This window comes from Aphis gossypii, chromosome 3 (assembly GCF_020184175.1).
Source record: "Aphis gossypii isolate Hap1 chromosome 3, ASM2018417v2, whole genome shotgun sequence".
In the NCBI taxonomy this organism is placed as follows: Eukaryota; Metazoa; Arthropoda; class Insecta; order Hemiptera; family Aphididae; genus Aphis; species Aphis gossypii.
Window position 1 is genome coordinate 13,154,181 of NC_065532.1, and position 25,783 is coordinate 13,179,963.

The 25,783-nt window shown below is 28.8% G+C and overlaps 1 protein-coding gene across 2 annotated transcripts in view; it reads left to right on the forward strand.

Annotated features, from left to right (window-relative positions):
• Positions 1-3,173: 3,173 nt before the first annotated feature.
• Positions 3,174-25,783, forward strand: part of LOC114126849 (protein tincar) — a 68,990-nt gene continuing 46,380 nt past the window's right edge. Inside the window, exons 1-2 of one of the 2 annotated variants that reach the window (XM_050202812.1) lie at positions 3,174-3,449; positions 20,053-20,163. The gene's annotated coding sequence lies outside the window, so the exon portion shown is untranslated. The remainder of the gene's footprint in view (positions 3,450-20,052; positions 20,164-25,783) is intronic. The other variant, XM_027990885.2, reaches the window with a different exon arrangement.

Here is a 25,783-nt window from a genome sequence, read left to right on the forward strand (position 1 = left end):
ATATGCAACATATTATACTAATTCTTGGTATAACTAATTTGGTTCAAATCTTGATAACTCAAAATTAAATATAATGCCTTTAAAGTTAAAATTCTAGAAGATACTCATATTTTATTTTGTTTTTGATACACTGCATTTCTTTAATTTCTCTTGAACTCTGAGTTATTCAGTTACCATTACCACATTATTTAAAAAAAAATATGTGCACATTTTATTGAAAAATCAAATAATTTATGATACTCTACAATTACCATTTACCAGTTATCAAAAAATCATTATTGCTTGAATTGAGTGAAAAGAGAGATAGAGGGAGAGTAGAGTATTTTAGAGCACAGAGATAAAATATGATACAATATGTTAATTTAAATAATTAAAATAATGTCACAGATAACAATAATACTATAAGCAAAATACATTTTCTTTTTCATTGCTTGTTTCTGAAAGTTAATTAACGCGATGTTTTGTTCAGCAATACTGACAGTTTGTTCAACTTTGATTCAATTTTAATTAGAAAGTCTCTATAAGAAAATTAATATTCCTAATATATTAGCTTTTATAGATATTAAATACCTTACGAATATCTACGAATTATTCATTATTCCTATAGGTTTTTGAATTAGTCTAGTTTATCATAGTTTTTAATATACCTATATTACATCTACAATATTGTATAATTCATTCTACACTTATCTTTATATTTAATTATATGAGAACAAACATGCTTAATTCATAAACCAAAAAACCGTCATTACATCATATTATGAAATTATAAACTTTATTACAATATTATTAAGCATGTGTTTAAAATATGTCAATAAAAATGCAATAATACATTATTAATATATAAATAAAATATTATTTACTTTGTCATAGTCATATCTGCTTTATTTCCGTGGTCTTCTGGGAAGTTATCTTGAGGTTAACTTTTATCTGAACTTAGTAGTTTTTTAACTGATTTTGAAGTACAGAGCTCCTTTTATTTTATTTAATCATTATTAGAAGGTTATTTTAATTTATTGTCCATATTGATATGTAGAATAATTTCATGTCATAGAGAAGCTGTTTATTTCTCACGAACCATTTGACTTTTAGTATTATTATCAGTAATACCTATATCTATTTTGGAGTAAAACATTTTTGGTGATTTAGAGTAAGCTGTGAAATTAGAATTTAACAACATAACAACAATTAATTTAAATACTAATTTTGTTTCATTAAAAATACTTTTTTACTATTAAAATAAACACCCTGTATAAATATGAACAAAAATACTATAACGTCAATCCGGATGGTGTTGCCTATTTGGCACATTATAAAACGCATACGAATACATAGTATAGGTATAGGAATCAATGGGCAATAATTTAAAAAAAAATAAATAGCGGGTAAGGAATAAGGATATGACTATTTTTATCACAAGCTATTTCAAATAAAATACCAATGGCCCTCGTTGTCGAACACGTGCTACTTCCGACCGGAAACTTAAATGTATACTGTATGTCGGCCAATACATATATAATATTATATTATTTTCAAAGAATATTCAAATTTAGTATTTTATATATTGTATAATTTATAGGTACTCGCACTACTATTTTCGGACGAATATAACACATTATTTTTCAAGTATTATCAAGTTGCCATTGATTGTAATTTGAAAGTACTAGTTTTCAATAAAAATACCCATGTAATTTAATATTTATGTATCTTGTCCAACATAATACGTAAAATCTATTGAATATTACTGATTATTACTATATATTAATGTAATTGTATAAGCAATAAGCTGTATCAAAATTTTAAAACAACTGTAAACAATGATTCTTAATGTATATTATTATTATGATTTATGATATACCCACAATTTCAGCGATATTCTACGCATATACTGACAGTACAATATGATATGTGCCTATGTGCAATATTATTAAATCCGTATAATATGTACACAAGATCATATTACACGTATACACGTCGTGTGTACGAATGCACAAGTAGGATATTAGATACAAAACTTAGGATTATACTTATTGTTATACTCAATATAGTCTGGTATCTCTTTCGCCTTATAATATTTCAAATTCATATTTATATTGTTCTACGAAACGGACAATTGGAATTCCGGATTAAGTTTTGCCCAGACAAGGAATTATACATTTTTTCCACGTACTTATAGACACTGTAGGATAGGTAGTTTATTATAGTAGTTGTTTTTATTATTATTCCGAAATAATCTATCACAAATAAATTGATATCGTAATTTGTTTTTTTTAATTAACTTATGTTGTATGACTGTAACTCAAAAATTAAATATTTACACAATATAAGTACCTATTAACTATGATAAAGACAATACAATATTATTAAATGAAAAACCATTGCAGATTCCAATATAAAGATAATTTTTTTTTTTTAATGGAAATTTCAACATTAGGGTTGAGAATAGAGAAGAAGTTGAGAAGAATATTAAAAGAATTACCTAAGAGAAATGTGCAGCAAAATTAATATCGTACTCTATACATTAAGCAGTTTGACTAAATACAGAAAATACTAGAACTATGCATTACATTATAACAATAAAATACCCACTATATAATTTTTACTAATTCTAACTAAAAAAGTTCCTATTACACAATTATGTTTAATAAATGTGTGTAGATATTTTTGATAATTTTTATGTTTCTGTAATAATATTGAACAGCGAATTTTATTGCTTCATAATTTTATAATGCTTTTGTTTTATTTTATAAGCCGTAATTTTTCATACCTGATCCGAATAATACGTAATCTCAATTAATTTTTAGAGAACACTATAGCTGTGTTTTCTTGGACAATATCATCACTGCAATTATCCATACTATGTTTCGTAGATGTAGATTAGTGTTTATTTGTTGCTCAAGTCGTATTCCCATACCGCGAAAGCGACAAGCTGGCAATTGTGGTACACGCGGTGCTATCTGGTAGTGACTGGAGTGAGAAAATGAGAAAAATTAATGGGAAAATCCATCCCCGAAAATCGATTTTCACCTACCTTCTTGCCTTTTTGGAGACTTCAGAGACGTGTGGTGCTCTCTAGCCGCGGACTGTGGTCGCCGGCGAGCACCGATGGGTGGCGACTGGCGATGGCTCACCGTTCGGGTTCCGCCGCCGCCGCCACCGTTGGTGGACCAGCGATCCAGCATTATGTTTAGTCGTGTCGTGCGTTTGTACCGGCACCGTCGTGGTTCGAACCGGTGTCGTTCGCGTGTGTAATAAAATATTGTTGGTTCACGTTACTTACGTCTGGCGAACAGTATGGATTCGAAAGATCTACCGTGAAACGTATTCGGTTCGGGACAATTCATAACAAAGTGCAACAGGAATCATCATTGGAAAGAGTAGTATCCGAAACTACCACCCCACGCCGTTTAGGGTGGTCGCCGGCGAGTTCTCTTCCACTGGAAATTTCGGTGAGATACCTTATATTATATGGCACGTCCAGCCTATCTATTAAATATAACACCTTTGCCGGACGCATTTAATCTGCCTTTATGTAATCATTTTATTTTTCAAATGCTACACTCGACGCACAGTAGTGATCACAAACCTATGAGTTCTTGATCCGGCGTGGCTAATTATTGTTATTAACCACCCAACTAAACAAACCCTAGGCTGTTTCGCGTTTCACCACCAACCATTCCCTTTTGCGACGAAACTTTTTCGATATATTCTCGTGGGACGAACATTAAAAATTTGTAGTTTTGTTTTCTCTAAATCTCGATTTGTTTTAACGAGTTGACTAAACTACTGCAATAATTCTCGTGAAAAACAACCGTTTATATAACTATATACCTATGCACATACAATCCGCGTTACAGTAATAATAGATGGCAATTTAATAATACACGCACACTACGTTTCGTTTCACATTCGATATTGTTTCACGCGATCATACGTGATAGCTTTGGTGAATTTACGATACTTGTTTACGAGAAAACGGAACAAGTGTCCTGGGGGGAGTATCACGAACCTTATAAGTGTAATATTATATTATATAGATATACCTATTACATAGATATTTCTCGGTATCTTGAGGTTACCCATGCAGCTACGCGCTCATGCACGTTAAAACTTCTTTAGCGAAATGTATTTTGTGCTTACATATTATTATATTTTATTTCTGAATTCGTCGACCAATTTTAAATAATAGCACGAGAATCGTACTACTATGTGCGCGCCATATTGTGTCAGAGGGATGGATAGATGGATTGTTTGCCATACTGAATAGGTAGGTAAAGTTATTGTTTACGAAGAATACTAAACGGTTTAACTTTTAATGTTCACGTTATAGAAGTGATCACTCTTTTTTTTATAAAAACTAAAGAGAAGTACATAGTATAATGACCATGTAGTACATCTGGTCTGGTAGGTAACTATGAAAATAAATTGATCAAAGCACTCAGTGTGCTCCTTTTGTACGACACTGTTCATGTTTGTTTTTTATGAGTACTGTAATAATAAAAATATATAGTATTGTTTATACTTCCGCTAATGTATTGGCCAAGGATGCATTTTGTTAGGTTATAGAGGAGCTACATGTAATATTCCTATAAACAAAAACCGGTCAAAACGTCGCTATCATACAAATTATAAGTTAAAACACTTTGGTATTTTGCACTCTTAAAATATGATACAATATCTACATATCATATTGTCACTAAGTATACGAATGAATTATTCTAATATTTAGACAGTTTTGTTTATATATACATTGAAAACATAACTGTTTTGAACTTCTAGTCTTTTGTTGTATATATTTTATTATCTCATTAAACATTATATTCATTCTTTTATTATTATTATTATTTTAAATTACTCGATGTGTTTTTAAATTATTCTTGTAATTGAATTCACTTTTAGCTAAATATTCTTTATAATGTGTAATTGTTTATGATACATACTACTTGCTTTATCTTGCAATGACTTTCGTTGATCTTACACAATATTATTACTACCATTTAAATTACGTTTCCAAACGTATCTGAAAATCTTTATAGTTCTCTATAGAAGTTTATTCTTGAGGTATTCAAAAATTATAATTTATTTTTCTCAGTCATTCAATCTCCATACATTACCATTTAAAATTAACTTATAATATATCTTTCGGTATGCTTGTAGCTACTTATAATATTTATTCGTGCATTTTTGTTGGCCATTCTTGTATAATTTAATTTAATATTCATTGGCAGTTGTTCTAGAATGTTCAACTTTATCTACTTTGTCACCTGTTTAATAAATTTTGGTTTATATATTTTATACAAACTACTACAATTTCTTTATTTCATAGAACTTCATAAAATAAAAGTGTATAATACAGTAGACGGATACATATTTTATAGATAAGTAAGTTTGTAAATCTAGCGGAAAATTTATGTTGCAAATGTCAAATTCGATTATATGAAGTATCTACTTAATGTTTATACTAAAAATCAATTTTAGTTTTATACTTCACTAAGAAATAAATCTAGCAACCTTATTGTATTGTGATTCTACATTTAGATAGTTACAGTAAAGATGTACAATACTAGCCATAAAATATAGCTAATGATTAATGCTGACAACATCTTGCTGCCCCTTTCTCAACATCTAAAAATCTTTTCTTCTCCAACCCTTCATTTATTTGTTCTACGTGTCCCCCTCGATGATAATTTTACCAATCTTAATGGGCAAAAAAAAAAGAAAAAGAAGACAAATGCAATGTATTATTTTTTCGCTGAGTGTTAAAATTACATCTCCAAAGAAGTTTTAATAATAAAAAAAAATATTTTGCAAACTTTACGCACTTTAATATACTGTATAGTTTAAACACGCATATAACAATTTAAAAGTAAAAACTTCAAACTTATTGATAAAAGTAATATCGGAACAATTTAGATCGTATCGGTATTCGGTACTTTTAGTATATAGCTTATACGAGTATATAGGTACGCACTCATGTTTGAACTCTGAAGTTTTTTCATTACTTATGAGTTTTGTTGTACAACTGAAGGTGTAATAAAAAAATATTTTGATTTTGATCTTCGCTTATTGGTTATTTTTTTTTATTATTTTTATTATTATTATTACTAAGCAGTTGAGAGTTTCATTTCCGTGTTTATACTTTGAACTGTTTCGAAAAATGTTCAATATTCGATCATTCAACAGAGTTGTCAAAATAGTATTATTATGATTGATTTAACGTGTTAGATAATACTATATTTTAATGTATTACACTAGTATAGAGTAGATGTACTTACCCTAGAGGTAACCTACGTGCGCGCAACGTGTCGTTGTAAAACAAGTTTAATATGTAAGTGCCGTATAATCATAAAGTATTGGTTTTGAAAATTACATAAAATATGTGAAATATTTTATAATATTTAACTTTTCAATGACATTAGGATTCAAGATGCACTTGTTCACAACGATATAATGTAAAATATGGCCATTCAAAAAACATATTGTCTGCGTTTTTATTATTTTTAAACGAGCAGGTTTCGATGATTGCAAGTCACATATAAAGTATATACGTTTGTAACAAACGAGGTGCGTTCTCCAAGTTCTTCGAGTATCTTGTGCTATGCTGTGTGTGTGTGTGTGTATGTGTACAAATGAAAAACTCCTCCGGTTTGTGAATTCCACGAGGGATCGCCGAACTACGGATTGTCGTCGTAGGTGGCAGCGACCGCTCTATAAATGCTAATATTATTAGTCAGCACAAAAAAAAAAAACTTGACCCATCTCTTAACGATTTATTTCGTGCCACATTCAACGTAATATTATAGTATAATATGGCGTATAGTCGAAATATACCTAAATTTATAGTATATATATTATTATACTTTATATTATTCAGTGAGTGCAGTTTTCTCGGAGACACGAATATAATAACGCAAGTCGGTTGTTTTCATTGGCGCTGGCCGTCGGCGACGGGCGGCGCGGTGTCGTCGACCCTCGCGTGCACTATTTTTAAAAACGTCGGCGCACACTCCAAATTCGGACCAAAAAACCACGCGTCCTTCTCCGTCCGTTTTCCCCCTATATATCGTAACCGAAAGAGTCATATTATCGCTGCCGATACAACTTCGTATAGTGTGTTTTAGGCAATATTTCATAAATTAGTATCGTGTGTATCGTTAGGTATTAAATTTTTTTGAGTCTATCGCGCGTAGACGCAAGTTTCGGCCCAATTATTAATGTTATAATATTATGTGTACTATATATAGGTACTATACGCCGATTACCGGCTACGACAATAAAACTGCGATACGCGAGACCATATGTCTCTCAGCTGAGCGTGAAACGGTATTTTTCAAAAAATAAAACACATGTGTAATCTGAGAAAATAATACGGCATCGTGATGGTGCCACCAGGTGTTGTAGAAGAATATACACTCGTGTTATATATTACAATAGGTACATATACTAAATAATAATTATATATATATAAATAATATATTTTCTTATGTGCGTACACTGTGAAACCGGTTAGTACAATATTTTACGAAGCCACCCGTTTACGTTATTACTTACACATTATTATTATTTATATTATACGTATGGCTGGATCAGAATCTACGTTATATACCTGGTTACCGGTCGGCCAGGTGTAGTTTTTTTTTGATTATGCCTATTGACTAGGCACGCGAGTGTTATGTAGTAGGTACCTATATTTCGGTCTTCCGGTCTTATGCCACAGTATCCAATTCGGTTTGCTATATAGATATAATATCATATATTACACGAATTATGTTATATAGTTATAGCCCCCGTTGTGCATCCTATTAGGTGTACGCGTATTAACATTATTTTTTTTTTTGTGTTCTTTTAATCGAATAAGCCCGGACGCGTGTCCTTTTCAACCGCACCGATTCTATTTCGACAGCATACCTACAACAGTATATACTATATAGGAAGGTGATTACTTTATTAGTATAATATACCATTTAGTGTTTATAACAAAATGACGTATAATATTGTATGAGCCACCGGACCTCCGAGACTTTAATCGGGTTGTTATCATTATCGTTTTTTCTTCTAACGCCTACAACTCGTCTTCGCCCACTCTAAACGTAGATTAATGTTATTTTGATGACATCATGCGAATTTTATCTTAACGTTTTAATTCACACCATGAGACTTTTATTAAAAAATACCAGTTACTAAAAACAACAAATGATAATTCACTTTAATATTATTATAATCGCAATTCGTTGTAGAATAACGTATTCAGTTGTATAAGATTTTGAATGATGTGAAAGCGAATGAGCTAATAGTCTAATCGGAGAAACTAAGTTTTTTTCTTACTTTTTTTTTTTGGAATACACTTTTTATGATCTTGCAAAGCTGTCCATACATCCAATTGATTAGAATCTGGTTCATATTGTGCACTTACGATCTGTAAAAATTTAAAGTTTTTAATAATATATTGTATTAAAGTTTCCAATAAAATTGGATGGAACTAAATACTAATATTTTATTTGCATATATTGTTTATTTAATTTTTATATTAAACTGAAATTGAGTGAAATTTAAAATATAATTTATACCTATAATTTTTTTTATAATGATTTGTACTTGGATACAGATGGCAGAGAGAATTTGTTTTAGTTAATAATATTCAACTAAATTATTTAAGTATTAGATCTACAAAATATACTTCTATTGTTGTATGTAATTTGTAAGTACAGTGATATATCTGTATACATTATAAACAGCGAATAGTTAAACTTTGTTTAGTTTAATAATATTATAAATTAATAATTAATACTATTGAAATAATTGGGCATTTAAGATAAAATGTAAGTTTATTGATTTTAAGGTTTAGTTGAAATTATAATTAAATGTAATGTAATATTGTATTTGAATTTGAATTTGGAAGTAATTTGGTGTTTATATAATTACTTTACCGTATCTTCAAATTATAATTAGTAATATATAATAATGGTCCTTACAATAATAATAAGGAAGAATGATTAACACAAGTACGTATGTCAGAATAATGAGATAATCGAACATAAGTTAACATATACTTTCAAATTTTCTAATTAGAAAATAATTTATAAATCGTATTTTAAAATAATATATATACTCGTATAATATATCTAAATTGTTTTTCTCAATAATAAATGTATTGGAAAAATATTTAAATAACTATTTTGTGTTGACAAAATTAACATTTAACATATTATGGTATATCACTTATCATATTGGCTAACTTAGTTCCACTGTATTTTTATTAATTATAATTTATATACTATTATATTCTATTTCTTATAACTTAATAAATTTTCAGAAAAAAAAAATGTTCAAGTATCATACTATTGTGTTGAAATATAACCAAATTAATAACGTCAAAATAATTTTAAAGCATACACTATTATCTATATCATACAGACAATATGGCTATATTATATCGGTGTAAAACTACAATATGAATTATAAGTATACCAACTATAACATTCATATTGCACAAATAAATTTTTTTTTTCAATTCTGTTACTCTAAATTTGTACTTACCAGCTTTGTAAATACAAATTGATATAATGTCACCAATAAATAAATTCATTATTGAAAGTTTTAGTAATTTCTTAATCAAAGAACTGCATTCAAACTTTAATGATGTAAAAATAATCTAACGTGATAACAGGTTTGCAGTATGAAATTATACGTATAACATTGGATATCGGGAATAGAATATAAAACTGCAAAATTAACTACGTTATTTTCATATAATAATAATTTTACTAACAGTAGCGTTAATTAAATTTTATTTAACATTAACTTAATAGTAATAAATTCATTGTAACATACAGGAAATTTCAAAACCACGAAGAGTAGACAAAATAAAAAAAAAGGCCGGAAGTATGTTGTATACATGATATGTACAAAATAAAGAGCTCAGCATTATTGAGAACCTTATCGTGACACGCCCAGTGAAAATTTACGACCGGACGTCAAGGAAGGTAGTGCAATTTATTTTCCTTGATCGAATTTATATCATCTGTGTATGCTGTGTGATACGCGAAGGATCGTCCGGTGCTGTCTGCTATATTAGGTAGTATAGTACTACTATGTGTACACTATACGTATACGTTACCTATACATCCGCGAAATTAGATTGTTAACGTATTAAATAAGAAGATCAGACATGTAGAAACGAAAAAAAACGTAATGATACGGAATAACGAATTCATACTTTGAACAACTTTAGTAATAATAAAATATTCATAGGTGGAGTATTGATTAAAATGTTTAAATTAAAGTATTTGCGCACACATAAACTATTAGGTTTATTTGATATATTATATAAGTGGTTTATATTATATTATATACACATTACACGTCTGTAAATGTGTATTAAAATATTTTATAATCGTGTTTGGAAAATGTAAGGGGAAAGGGGTATATATTTAAAAGTATTTTAGACATTTTCATTTTCAAAAAAATTATTATTTTTTGGGTTTGGTTTCTAATTTTTTTTATATATATTTACACCTAAAACCTATTTTATAATTAAAAACAGAATACATTTATAAAAATTCCGATTTACCGAGACTCATCTGTAGCATGTTGAGTTATTATTCAATAACTGCATACTAAATTCAGAATACGTTTTCATATTATGATGCTTACCTCCACCCACCACCTGTTCATCACACACACACAGCGACCCACATCATCGCGTTATATATGTATAGACATACAATACAAATACACACACACACACACACACACACACACACACACACACACACACACACACACACACACACACACACACACACACACACACACACACATATTGTGTGTATTATATAATATTTAAGATTTTTATAGTGTTGTCGCATCCTCTTGGAACAATGCCGTGTGAAATTAAACAAGTAATAATATCGCGTCGTATTACCACTCGACGGTGGACGGAAGAATGGACTTGTCGTGCGATGGTATAGGTACCTACAATGTTCACAAACTATAATACGTGGGCCGGGGGGAGGGATGTGGTGTAACGACTGAGCAGAAGACTTATATATTATTATGTATGTACTGTATAGGTAGTATTATGTTGTGACCGATCGCGGGTCGCGACGACGGTAATACGGAAAGAATTATTATTATTATGATTGTCGTGCGTATAGCGTATTGTTTGCCTGATTGCGTCTATTGTGTGCGAGTCTCAATAAGCGCACACGCGTATCGTGTCCAGAAGAGTTAAGTATTTTACATATTATTATCACTGACGGCCGCGTGAAGTGCCTACTTAGTGTCGTCGTATAGTGTCGTCTACGACCCTCGTAATATAAGCAGTACCTATGTACGATATGGCTCAGCGGCGATGTGACGTGTGGTGTACTATACTGCGGACACGATGATCGTCCGAAGCGTGACAAGTTGGGACAGTTGTTCCTCCCCTATATAGGCCTTTTTTAACGTATAGTTTTCATTGCTTAATGTTTCACAATGATTGCATAATAATATACCTATTACGGTTTTCGACATAAACATGTAGTATACTCGTATATTATAGTATCCAAATCAACATTAAATTTCTCAATAATTTTTTCGTTACAGCTACAGGGTAAAAGTGTGTCTTGTAATTATTGAAGCATTGATTTTTTAACCGTATTAAAGTTTTTAACGAGCTTGTTAGTTATTATTATTTATTACAATTCAATACATTCGAGTAATCGAATATAAGTTTCCAGCTAGGTAATATAATACGTGCAAAGTGAATTTAAAATTATATTAAAAGTTTCTCATAGTTATTATTATTAACACGGATATTGAATATACGTTTTATCTAAAAAAAAAAAAAAAAATTTCATTATGAAAATAGCATGTAGGTATAATGAAAAACTTCCCTTCTCATTACCTTAAAAATATAATCCGCTGATGTCCTTGTTGACGGATAATGAGTAGGTATATAGGCACGCGTTTGTTGGACTTCATAATATTACAACTGCGTAAAATATATATTTTATCGATTTCGGTTCGCACGTGCCTGCAGCTGCAGTGGGGTAAGATGTGGGGAAAAGCGACGGGGAAATAATCACCGCTCGCGCGACCTTTTGTGTACGCAGCACCGAAGAGGAGTAAACGCGACTATGACAACGATGACGATGACGGAAATCTGAAAATATCTAACCGCGGCACTGCACGTCAGCTATATCTACTTATACTATAACCACTCGGGCGCACGTCGTACGGCGTATATTATTATTGTAGATGTACCGTTTTTTTTTTTTGTCCAAAAAATATCCACTTAGTAAAGAAATATATACTATATATATATAATACAACGCTCGCGCCGTCAATCAAGAGCGCCGTAATTGCGTTTATATTTAGACTCTCGAGATTATGTGATGGTGCTCCCTTTCCGGTAGGACTCGAAATTCGAAAACATTTTGTTAATATTTACTACCATTATTAATAATATAATGGACTCTATGCGTATACCGAATATACCATTATCTGCTTGCAGAAGAGCGGTTTATGTATAAAAATAAAAAACGCGTAGTTGACATCGAAACGAAAGTATAATAATACGATATACGTATATACGATTATTACAATCACCTTATGAACGCTTAATGTTTTATACGACGCCAATGACTTATTTTGTATTTTTAGTATTACAGCAGAAACCTTTTGTTAATTTGTTGCCATGATATCTCAGAGAACCTTTTACGATAGATTACATATTTTACAATTTAAATATAATATTTGTCCAAAACGCGTTACTTGGAAACTATATAGTATATATCACTCACGTTTGATAACAAATGCCAGTACAAATTATAGTATTAATCAGTGACGTTGGATTATATTCTGATATCACATAACGTTTTTATATTTTTATTTGTTCATTTACTATATTATTCGCAACTATAACTAAAGTTAAATTCTCACGAAATCCCTGTTGAAATCGTATGACGCCAAGTTGATTAAACTGCCATAATTTACACGACGCTTGTGTGGTTCAAAATCTGTTTCGAAGCACATTACTTTTTGATAACTGTTAAGCACTGTTAATCACGCAATTAATATCATGCTTCATTAGTTATAACTAATTTATTATAAAGATTATAGGTATTACTATTATCATTATTATTACGACCACAAAACGTGTTGAACTTCGTATAATAATATAATACGATGGTAGTACAACATAAACATTCAAAACGCCTCTCGTCCGCCCCCGAATCCCAGTGTGAAATTATTATGAACCACACACAGTGATATCGTAGTTGTGAGTTTTTGTTTTGTAAACTGATTTTCAAACGTTATATAATATTATACAATCAGGATAGTAAATATTTTGTTTGAAACGTTTCGATCGGGTTGGAGCAGTGTCAAATCGGCAAAATATCAATAGAATATTGTTTTAACCATTCCGATTGATATAAATTTATTTACTCGTATATGATTATCTGAAATTATACATTTATATTATTCAAACATGCTTTTTTGCTGATATCCTGGCTAATTTAAACCTAGCATTTAATTAGTTTTAAACTGTATAGTGATTGTTCAGTAACGAACTTGTATGATTTAAATATTCAAACTATTATTATATGAAAAAAATAACAATATAGATTTTATCACTGGTATTATTATTAGAGGGTTATAGCATTAAAATGATTAAAATATAGATATTTGATTTTCAAAATTATTACGGTAACCTAATTTATTACTATGTATCTATAAACTCAGAGTGAGTCATTTATTTTTATCGTATGAGGGTGTTGAAGTATTCCATCATATTATATGCTTTTAAAAGTTTTTATGATTCATCGCGTTCTTACTTCATTGATTTAAAAGAGAAATACTATGGAACCTGTTATTATTTTAAACTACCGATATTATTTACTTATATGTCGCAGTTATTTTAATAACTTAATTTACGTTTAATTAAACATTGGTAATTTGTAACTACAGTATTGCCATTTACTTTAATAGCTTGAAACAATAACGTATCAAAATCACTCATTGTTCATCTATCAGTAGAAGTAATTTTTTTAACGGTACTTTATAATTGGAATAACTAATAACCGACTAATAACACTTCCTTTATATTATTACTATACAACGTAATATCATAGTTTTGTTAAGATATTAACTATTAAGTAGTATTATTGTGCTATTTATCAAAATTACAAAATTATTATATTAATAATTTAATAATACGTTATAATATGATTGTCGTAATGAAATATGAATTTCAAGTTAACTAATTAAATTAGTAAACATACTTACGATTTGAAACTTTTCATATGAATGCACCACATTTGTAGTATTAAATTTTAACTACTGTTTAATCTTTGATCTGTAACGATGTTTTATTACAATATTTTTGATACAATAAAACATAAGTTATATCATAGTATATTTTTTTACAACACACTGCTGTAATTACGTTTTTTATTTTTACCTTAGGTACTATGTATTATCTATAACTATTAGGTACACTAGTTAAACATTTAATTATTTTATTTTTTAGTTGTTTCATGTTTGTAATGTCGGAATTAATATTTTTTATTTCTATAAACAACGATAGTAACTTTATTTATTTTTATCATTAAATGTATAACAATGTGAAAACAATATAATTATTTTATATTACAGCATTGTTAAATTTACTTGTTACTTTTATACGTATTGCCAATATTATAAGTCATTATTTTTCCGGCAACAAACAATTGACAGCGGTTGATGAACAGCTCCGTAACTATGTATATACTGCATGTGACCTTTTTATTTGAACTTAATATAATATATCATTGGTATTATTATTGCCTTTCTATTTTATACATACGTGTCCATCAAGTTAATAGTAGGTACAATTATTTAATGACATGCATTGTAATAAATTGCAATTTTTAATCAATAAGATAAAGTATGCTCTTATGATGATAATAATTTATCGATATTTTTATTTTTGTGAAATGCATAAATTAAATGGTTATGGGGTAAACAGTTACAAGAATTTAAAGTAATATAGACTTTACTATTCAATCCGCATTATTTCAGAATCAACGTCATCGATATATCTGCTCCCTATGACTCATTTGTTCATTGTGTGTCTCTCTATTAGCACAACCCCATTTGGTTTGTCGAGGGTAGAAATAGATGTGGTTAGAAGGTCAAACAGACCGTGTTTTGAATTAATTTTCATCAGCAAAAAGAGCGGGGTAACTATAATTTTAATTTTGTTATAACGTTTAACGCGTTCGTGGAAATATTTAATTAAAATGATAAACCGTATCATGTTTTACTAACAAATATATATATATATATATATATAGTTATATAGTTATATATATATATATATATATATAACTCTGTTTTCATTAGCCAATGAATAAATTATGAATTATTCTCAAACGTTTACGTAATTTCCTTATATTATCTGAAAACTGATTGTATTACTTTTTTGTTTTTGATTACACCCTGTTTAAAATTATCAAATTATTGGTAAATAATTATTATTCTTTTGCTGTATATACTCGTATATAAATATATAACTTGTAAGAAATAAAAATTAATTTTATGATAGGTACTGTTAAAAAAAAACTAATACTTTGCTTAGAGGTATATTAGGTTTTGAGTGTTCTTCGTTATTAAGTAGATCACTGAGTATGTTTTTTTTTTCTTTTTTGTGGCGAGTCTGACGTGACTTTCATATTATGCATATTTACATAACGAAAATTCTTTATCTTGTCGTTTTATACTCTGGGTTTTAAACCAGGTAGTTTTATTTCTTTTATAATAAAAAAAAATACGAATATTTATGTTTTAATAATTTATTGATAGACGTTATTTACGTAGTTCAAAATTTATTAAATTGACTTTGGCGAACAATTATTTTTATCTATACATAGCAGACTATACAGTTAAAATGTAATTTAACTTAATACGCATTTACTAAATACTACAAGATCACATCATATTATAACTATGAATGGATTCACATCAGAATGTTATTTTAATCTTTTATCAGGAAGCTGTATCGCAATCGTAAAGTGCATTGTTGTTTAAATCCCAAACAAGTGTATAATGTATTTTGGACATTGAAATATTAATTTTAACCTAACCCTAGAATGAATTCATAAAATATCTCTATCATACAGTTATAAAATATTATTTTTGAGTTATTAACTTTACATTTCTTTCATTGTGTATTTCTTTGTCGACTATTTTGAAACTTCGAGCTCCTTATTATTTTAAAGTTAATGATGTATTAAATAAGAATTTAATAGTTGTTCCTTGAATGGAGTTACTTTCGTGGTAAAAATACTTAAAAAAAAAAATATTTCTGAAATCCGATTACGCGTTTTGGCCATAGATACCTGCCATCTATATGCCTATTCTTAGCGAGTTCAATCAAAACGTTTCTATTGTGTTATTTCTTAAAAATATCACTCAAAAATATAAAAGACTATTTAAAATAATATATATTATTTTCATTCTGTCACAAATCTAATACATTTTTTTAATTTGTGTGATGTTCTTTACAATAAATCATTCAACATAATTATAAATATAATTCCTAATTATAATAAAAGTTACGGTTTGATATAAAAATATAGAATGCAAGTATAGTATTTCTGAAGGCTGCTATAAATTAATATTATTAATTTCAAACGTTTCCTGTTCAATGCTCCAGTGTTTTATTTTAAACATATATATAGGCTACATTATTAAAATATACACACATTTCCCCTTTTATACAGTTCCTGTTTGTAAGTCAACGCCATTAATTAAGCCATTTTCAAGATATCCCTTTATTGGAAATGTACATTTTACAAATAAATGCATATAAATAATAAATAAGTAATTATATATATTATAATATATATTAAATTGTATAATCAATTATAATATTTTATTATGTTTAATTTACCACTAAGATGAATTAAATATTATTATATAATATATACATTATAACACATAATATAAAAACTTATAAGAAATTAAAAAAAATATAAAATTTATAAAATATTTTGTACAAACTATATTAATAATACTATTATAAGTAGTTAAGGTATAAATAATAAAATAATATAATAATTAATAGGTATCAATAACTCTGAAATTTAAAGTTCGCGTGAGCTATTTACCACGCTATATTAATTGCACATTATTTGTATTATGTATGAAATTATAAACTCATTATTTTTGTTATTTAGTTATCATTGTATTAGTTTATCCCTTAAACGCATCAATGTTTAAATAACAAACTTAATATATTTATTTATTTTTTTTAGTAATTTAATTTTAAATAAGTTAAAAATCGAAATACTCTTAATCTTTATTATGTTATCGAAACAAAACATTGGGGTTACCGGTGTTACCAAATTGATAAAACAATACAGCGAATAGTAACAAAAGAATTACTGTTTTGCTATAATTGATTATATCAGTGATATAAATACTCTTAAAACCAAACGACTTGAAATGTTTTATAAATTATTCTCCAGGGTATATGATATGGTATTATATTATATGGCGTGTCGCACCCTATCTTCGTTGTATATTAATGCCTTTTTAGTAGTTGTACCATAAGTTATTTGTAACTTTTTTCTGGTCCTCATTGCATAAACGACACACACACTCACACAGACACATAGAATAATGATTATCGCGTAGAGGGTTTATATAATATATAATACGGAAGCCCTTCTCCTAAAAACTTATCCCATTTTTTGGGGTGCAGTCGGTGCAGAGCTATAATAAATCGAATCTATTAATATTTCTGGCAGTGTATTAAACTAAGTGTGAGCTCGATTTGTATATGGCTCGTACGATAATACCATAAAACACTCGGCATAGAGAATTTATTATTCCACCGAACAATATTTTAAATAATATTAGCCAATACAATTGATTTTATTAGTATATGCCGTTATCGTAAAATCTTTAGTCGTATTTCGTTTTAGATTTGTAAATGATACGCGTATATCTCCGGCGTAGGTGTCTGTATAGGTTCTCGAGTTTCTTCTCGTTGTACTTCTCATCCTCATAATAAAGCTATTAATTATTATTATTATCATGACAACATTTCAAACAATAGAGTGTGTAAAGTGTGAGAAGTCGATAATAGAAGTGTTTTTTAACGTTAATAACACGAGGCTGAGAATCACTCTGCCACAATACAATAATATTAATAAAATCTTTATTTATATTAAAGTGGACCATCAATTTATCGTCGTCGTCGTCAAAAAAAGAATACGATTAAAACGATTCGTCGAATATAATATTACTATTAGGTACCTACTCTCTACGGATCGACCGACGCGATACGCGTCTGGCGATTTATCTCGAGATAAATAAATCGAATCTGCCAATATAATATACATATAGGTACCAGTACGATAATTATTCACACGGACAAGCACGTGAGTAGGTATATTACGTTCTACGACCGGCAAAAAATAAAAACAACATAAATTACTACACGTGTTAAGCGTGTAAGTACACAACAGTTGATAATTATATTTTGTACTATACGTATAACGTGGCAAAAACGTACACGTGCTATCGCTGGAATAGGTGTGTCTGTGCGTGAAGGTGTATATCATAATAATATTATAACGCGTACACGCCTGTCGTTATAATATTTTAAACGAGTGCAATCGAAAGTGTCATCGTCGTCGTCGTCGTGATAAAAGCTGCCGCCGCGTAGTAGCAGTTGAATAATTCAAGTTCCCTCGTATACAACACACGTACATATACATATATAGGCGGCTTTAGCGGCGTGGTGTTTTCGCGACGGCCGAAGAGTAACAAAACAAGAGCCCTCCGGTAGTAGGGGTGGCACGGGGATGACGGTGGTGGTGTGGTTATCGGGGGGTAGGTGTATCGGCAAGCTGTCTGGTCACCCTTCGAGCGCGAGCGTAACCATGGTAACTCGCCCACGTTATATACCACCGGCAACACCCGCACGCTTATTATATATATATATATTTATATCGAAGTACTCGCCGTCGTCGTGTACACACACGCGCGCGTATTATATTTTGTGTGTATAGACGCGCACACGTTTTCCTCGGTGTATATATTATTATAGATATATTTTACTATACACCGCGGCGGTCGAGCGAGGCGGCTCGCCACGTGCGAATCTGAAAAATCGAATTCCTCCGTTTGTTTGTAGGTAGGCATATCTAAATATTATTCTAAATTATTATAATCGGTCAGCCGATCACACCCGACAGGGCGGACACCTTTCCCCGTCTTGTTACTGTATAATAATATTATATAATATTATAGAGCACCGAATAATATATATCGTCGGCTGTCGACCTTTCTACGTGTTTTAATATTTTTATACCACGCATCGCGTCATAGTCATATACGTACGTATAAACGCACTGTGTAATTTAAATTTCAAAAAATATACAGCCCGTTAACTGGGAGATATTCGTGATGGTGTTTGATTTTTAATTCGTATCGTAAAGAATTATCAAGAGACTAGCGCGAAGTGCCCGTGAAGTGAATGTCGCGCCTAAATAATATAATTATCTTTACAGTACTCTAATAAAACGTCAAACGGTTTATTATTATTATTATTACTATTATATTCGAGATTTATGAGAAAAAGAAACTCAGCACCCGGCTACTATAGTAGACGTTTTTATTCGAATCAAAAATAATCACCAATTATTCTGAGAAAAATATCATTGAAATTTGAATATAGATATATAAATGCTGAATACTTACAAACCTATAGCTATCATTTATCATCTACATCAACGGTTAAAGAGGACATTTCCGATTTATTAAATTTGAACGGACTGATTGATTATAATTCGACGATTTATTTTCAGATTGAAATATTAAATGAATTACGCATGTGCATTGTTATTTTTTTTATTGACTTTTCTATAGTCGCTTTAGTTAAACGGTGTATATTAATAAAAATAAAAAAACAAAACGACTGTGATGAAAATTTTTAATAAAAAAATGCTGAACAATGAAAACAAATAAAAATTGGACGAAGTGTTATAATGTGAATTCATAATTTTGTTTTAGGACAAGACTGTGGGAATGAAGAGACCTGCTACGACTCTAGTTCAATCTAAATAGGCTTCCGTGGCTTGCTCTCTCAATTATATTTTTGTTTTTGCAACAACGTTGAATTTGGTATGTATATATATGTATATATATTATAGTATAAATGTAAAATAGTATCTATGCTTATCCTGGATAATATAAGTGTTAACTGAACAGTATTTTTTCGCGTTTTTATGTTTACTTCGTTTAATTTAAATATACATTTGTTTTTGAAATGTCGGTGTACCATTCCACCAATCTAATCTAAGCATTAATTAATAAGTAGGTGTACTTATATTTTAACCAACTAAATACTAGTTCAAAGTTCGTACATAAAAATCCTCAAAAAAAAAAAAAAAAATATATTTTGGTAAAAATAAAAAACCGATTTCAAAAATACATACGATAACTGACAACATTTTTATAGTGAGAAATGGGACGATCACTGCAGTTTGTGTACGTTAAGTGTGGTGGTACGAGTGGTAAACTATGCGTTAATTAAACAAATCCCTCGGAGAGAGCAATTTAAAGTCACCGCGCGAGGAACGAGCAAGGGCGTTGCTATACACGCGGTGGTAGTAATATTTTCGGACACCAAACACTGCACATAATGTTACTACATTTTTCCACATTTACATACGGTAAATTGCGTGCATCCGAGGGTTCGGAATTCGTATTGCCACGGCGCGTGGCAGTACCTGAAAATATATTATTCATCAGCCATGCTGGGGTAACATTCATGGTTGAACGTATGCACTCGAGTCATACTCACACGACTAAAATAATAATAATATTAAGATCAAAACCGGATTTTAATCTCGGAAAGGTGGAGTGTAACTATTAATATTAAAGGTTCCTTTAAAAAAAAAAAAATAATAATAATTCATAAATAGGAGTACAGCACCTGAGTCCATGTAACACTATAACGGTCTAGAAAAAACGAATGCGTGTTTTTCAACATAATTTTTTTTCTCGATCATTTGTTCAATACTTTATTCCCATACAAAGTGAGAAAATCTAGGATCTCAATTCGTGACAACTAAATATTCTCAGACTTGGCAACCAGGTGCATTGTACCCCCTACCCTAAATCTGACACTGAATATTTTATTAATACGTAGATCAATAAAATAAACACTGTTCGTAAAAAGATTCAAAGTTGGTCAAGAGCCACCGATTTGAAAAACTTGAGTCGCACTGCCGACGTTTATAGAAAACATTTTTTACTTGAATACTCGTATGAAGTTAATATTATGTTGGAATAGATTGTAAATTTGATTATGTGGTGTACAACCAGACATTACTTCAAATATCTACAATTTTAATTGTCTTAAATTTTTCAATTCTCGCTACGCCTGAAAACGTTTTACTGAAAATCCTAAAACCAGTGCTTTAAAAGTTTAAATCCTAAATAAAAAATTCAAATATTAAGGGCTTTAAACTTAGGTATATATTATATGGAGTACCTATTATTTTAAATTCACATTTTTGTATCAATTTATTAGTTATACTGTTGCTGCTATAATTTTAAAAAATAGGTAGGTATATAAAATATTTCTCTCTTACCCTATGACTTATGACTAAGTTATTTGTTTTAACTAAATATTCATAAAAACTTCAGTACCTACTTACCTACATATTATTATGGTTTTTGAAAATATTTTGTATTCCAGTTGTACTTGATATCGGACGAGTGAATTTGGGTGCAAAGCATCGAAGCAAGTCTATGGAAAAAATATGTCTAGATATTATTTTTCTTCTGATTTTTAGAAATAAGAATATTTGAATAATACTTAAAAACAGTTTATTTACGCGATGTCTTATGAATGCTGTCCAACGAAATCGAATACAATTTTATACTTGAACGACTAACGTTTATAAATATATATATATATATATAAATAATGTCACGTACAAATTTGTTGAAATATAATTTAATACGAACTGTAATAATATAACGATGTCGTCATGATAAAATAAAATACATACATTTCTGGCTCTCATTGCTTTTATCAGTGCGGTTCGTAAAGTTCATCTATTGTTGGTCACCCCCATATCCCAGCGTAATAATAATAATAATAAATAATAATAATTGTATGAAAACGGTATATAATATTGTTACTCAACGGTGATGGCGGTCGTGCGCTGTTTCACAGCCGATGCCTATCGCCGAACCTACCTATATAAAACGAATATTGTTTACGTCCGTCGCCGGGTGTGTTGAACACTGCATTAAGCGAGTTATTATGATTGCTATCGTCATGATATTTATCGTGGCTTTTGTCTATATGCTCCCGGAACGTGTATATTGATTCGACAAAAATAATTATTATTTTCGTATTCGCTACCTGTGTGTAAACAAAGCCGTAACATAATTTATCATTGTTTTAATATATTTTAATGAGCCTACGTTATACAATTAGGTATTGTGATCGTTATGAAGTGATTTTGATAATTTTTCGCTCTTTGAATATTAAACAGTCCGCCTTTTGAACACGATCTCTCTGTATTTGTTTTAAATTTTTTTTTTTAAAGAAACTATTGCAGTATTGCGTATTGCCTATATACTTAATAATAATATTACAGTTGCATAAAATTAATCTTTTTTTTACTTTTTGTATCACTGCTGATGACATCATAAATTCAACCTAACCCAACATATGGTTTACAGTTACACTATGTTTAAGTCAATTAAAAACATAATAAAATACTTATGTTACAATTATAATATACAATTAAATGATTGACACCACTTTATTTTGTGACTGTTGGATTACATATATGGCTATATTGTTCTTATTCGCGTAGCACCTACTGGTTTGTACCTACATTTAAACCATTTTAATTTTGATAAATGTGCATAATTAATTTTAATTAGCATACTAACTTGTAAATTATGTTCATCACAATATATTATACTGGATATTCAACTATAAATTATATAGTTGCATTAAAACATATTATAAACAATTGAGAAAATAGTCGTGTGTGTTGTATTTAAATTACAACTCTCAACTCTCAAGTGTCTACAACTCAAGAGAGGTTTACAAAATTTGATTTACCTTACTCTCGGGAAATTTATAATGAACACTGTTAAAGTAAAGTTTTTACCGCTCCTTCAAGTATTTTAAACGATGCTTATGTACGTATAAATAAAATATTTTAATTCTTGAATTTTTAAAGATTTCCTTTTAAAGTTGTTGAATTTATGACAATGTACTAGATAGATGTATAAAACAATGTACTTTAATAATCATCTTATTATTTAAACGCTTCAGTAACATTTTATTAAATATTATACTTTTAATACTTCTAAAATACAACACATTCTATGTAAATGTTCAATAAATCTTATAAACTCTAAATTGGCATTTTTATTTTTATATTTATTACTTTTATGGATAATTTATTTTCATAATGGATGCATTTATTTTCATTAACTACCAATTCTAATACATTGATCATATTATAATATAAATACGTAAAATATTCAAATATTCAAATGATATATATATTTAAAAACTCTTGGTTCTCCTAAAAGCTATTTAATTAATATTGTACAAAACGCATAAAGTTATTGTTAAACCAATACGGTTTTCTCGTTTCACTTGAAATCTGAAATATTGTAATTTACATATTATAATACGTAAAATTCTTTAATATGCACTTTCAAAGATTCAACTGTTAATGTATTTTATTTCCGTCTCGACTGTTCCTTAAACGAAATGAGAAAAGATTATTAAATACTAGTTATAAAATATATCAAACATCTTTTGGTTTGGTAGAAATTATATTAGGTACCTACCTAGAAAGAGTTTTAATGATTTTTATTTTATGGAAACATAATATTTATGATTTAATATTTATTTTATCATAGATAGGTATTATATTTGTATATTTTTTTAAATAGTTTAGTAATATTCTATAAAATATATTTTACCTATTTTTGATAGTGACATCCATTCCGTTTTTTAATTTATTTGTATTAAAGTATCTATATTATAAGGAAACGTATGTACTGTAGTATTTTTTGTACTTTTTTAAAATTCAATTATTAAATGATAAAAAACTTGAAGCATACCTATATAATGTAAATATGGTATAAAAAATCAAATACATTATTAAGTGTCCTTATTAAATATTTGTACACATAACAAGGATACAAGGATTATAAGAGCTTTTGAACGTTAAATGTGCAATCAGTTAGAACGAAGGTATAAAAGTATATAAAAGTGTGGAAAATTAATGACTTTTGGCGTGAAAAAACTTTCAAATTATCGATTTTTATGGAAACAGTCAACCCTTTTCAAATGCCATGTTCGTTTTTTGTTCAAAAACCTTGATTTAATAAAGACGTCAGACCGACATTTCAAGTTTATTACTATAAAGTATTTTAATATTATATAGGTAATAACTAATAAATAATAACATCCATCAAATCATCATCATATCATCGCATTATGATAAGGTATTCTACTTTATTTTTAAAACCATCACTCATCATTTTAAAACTGACTCGTAATTTAAATATTTTTCGGTAATTCAGTTAACTCACGTTAATATAAAAGATTCTTTATATGTAAGATTCTATTATGTGGTTTACTGTGAGTGATAAATCATCATACATTATAAAACTTATAAATACAAATTACTAATTAATGAAACGCATAATTGACAAATTAGAAGTTGATAGTGACGTAATTAGTCAAGTAAGGTTTTTAATTAGTTTTATGTTTTTAATATACCTATATTGTGTTTCGATTGCATTTAATCAAAAATGAGTAAATATATTTATGTACATTAGCATAATTTAAGTTAAGATGTAATTTAACCGAACTGAAATTAATTTTACTATTTTAGTCATGAATATCTACCTATAATAATTTAATATAATAACCATGATAATATCTGATTTTAAGTATAAAATAATTAGACTTTGAATAATATGGAGTGAGTAGAATTAAAATCAATACCAAAAAAACATTTTTCCAAAGAAATATCAACTAAGTTATAGTAAAAATATGATATAATAAAATAAATATATTTTATAAAATCCATTATTTATAAAACTATATCTATAGTGTTTGATAGATTAAAATTTAAGATCCTATAAAAAAAATGTAATTAATAATTATATTTTACAACTTATATTATAGGTATTACGTAGTGTAAATTTATAAGAAGTAGTCAAGGTTTTTACATTGGTAATTTTTTATGCATTCGAAAACAATAGTTTGAAGAAAATATTGTACATAAATACAAAATTATTTTTTTATATATTAAATTATATTTTTGTTTTCGTAGTTAATCTCGTATTATTAAATAGCTTCTCTGTGTTACGCAGTATTTTTTTGATACCTAAAAAGTTGTTTTTACGGTGTATATTTCTAAACTCTTATTTAATTCTCCCCCCCCCCCAAAAAAAAAAAAAAAAAAAAACACAAGAATATTACTTATAGTGAAACTAAATGTTTGAATTGAAAAAAGTTCTATCTAAATTGTAAAAAGTAATATACTATTAACGACTATAGCTACTGTATTACGTTAAATTTGTTTGACAGCAATTAGGACGTGACTGCGCATACAGTATGAGCAATGAAACGCGTAACAGTCGGCGTTATCGCGGTTTATGTGCTCAGCAGCTTGCAGAACAATATAAGGCACCAGTTTCAGCGCTAGACATACTAATATTATTTTGTACTAGTCAAGTT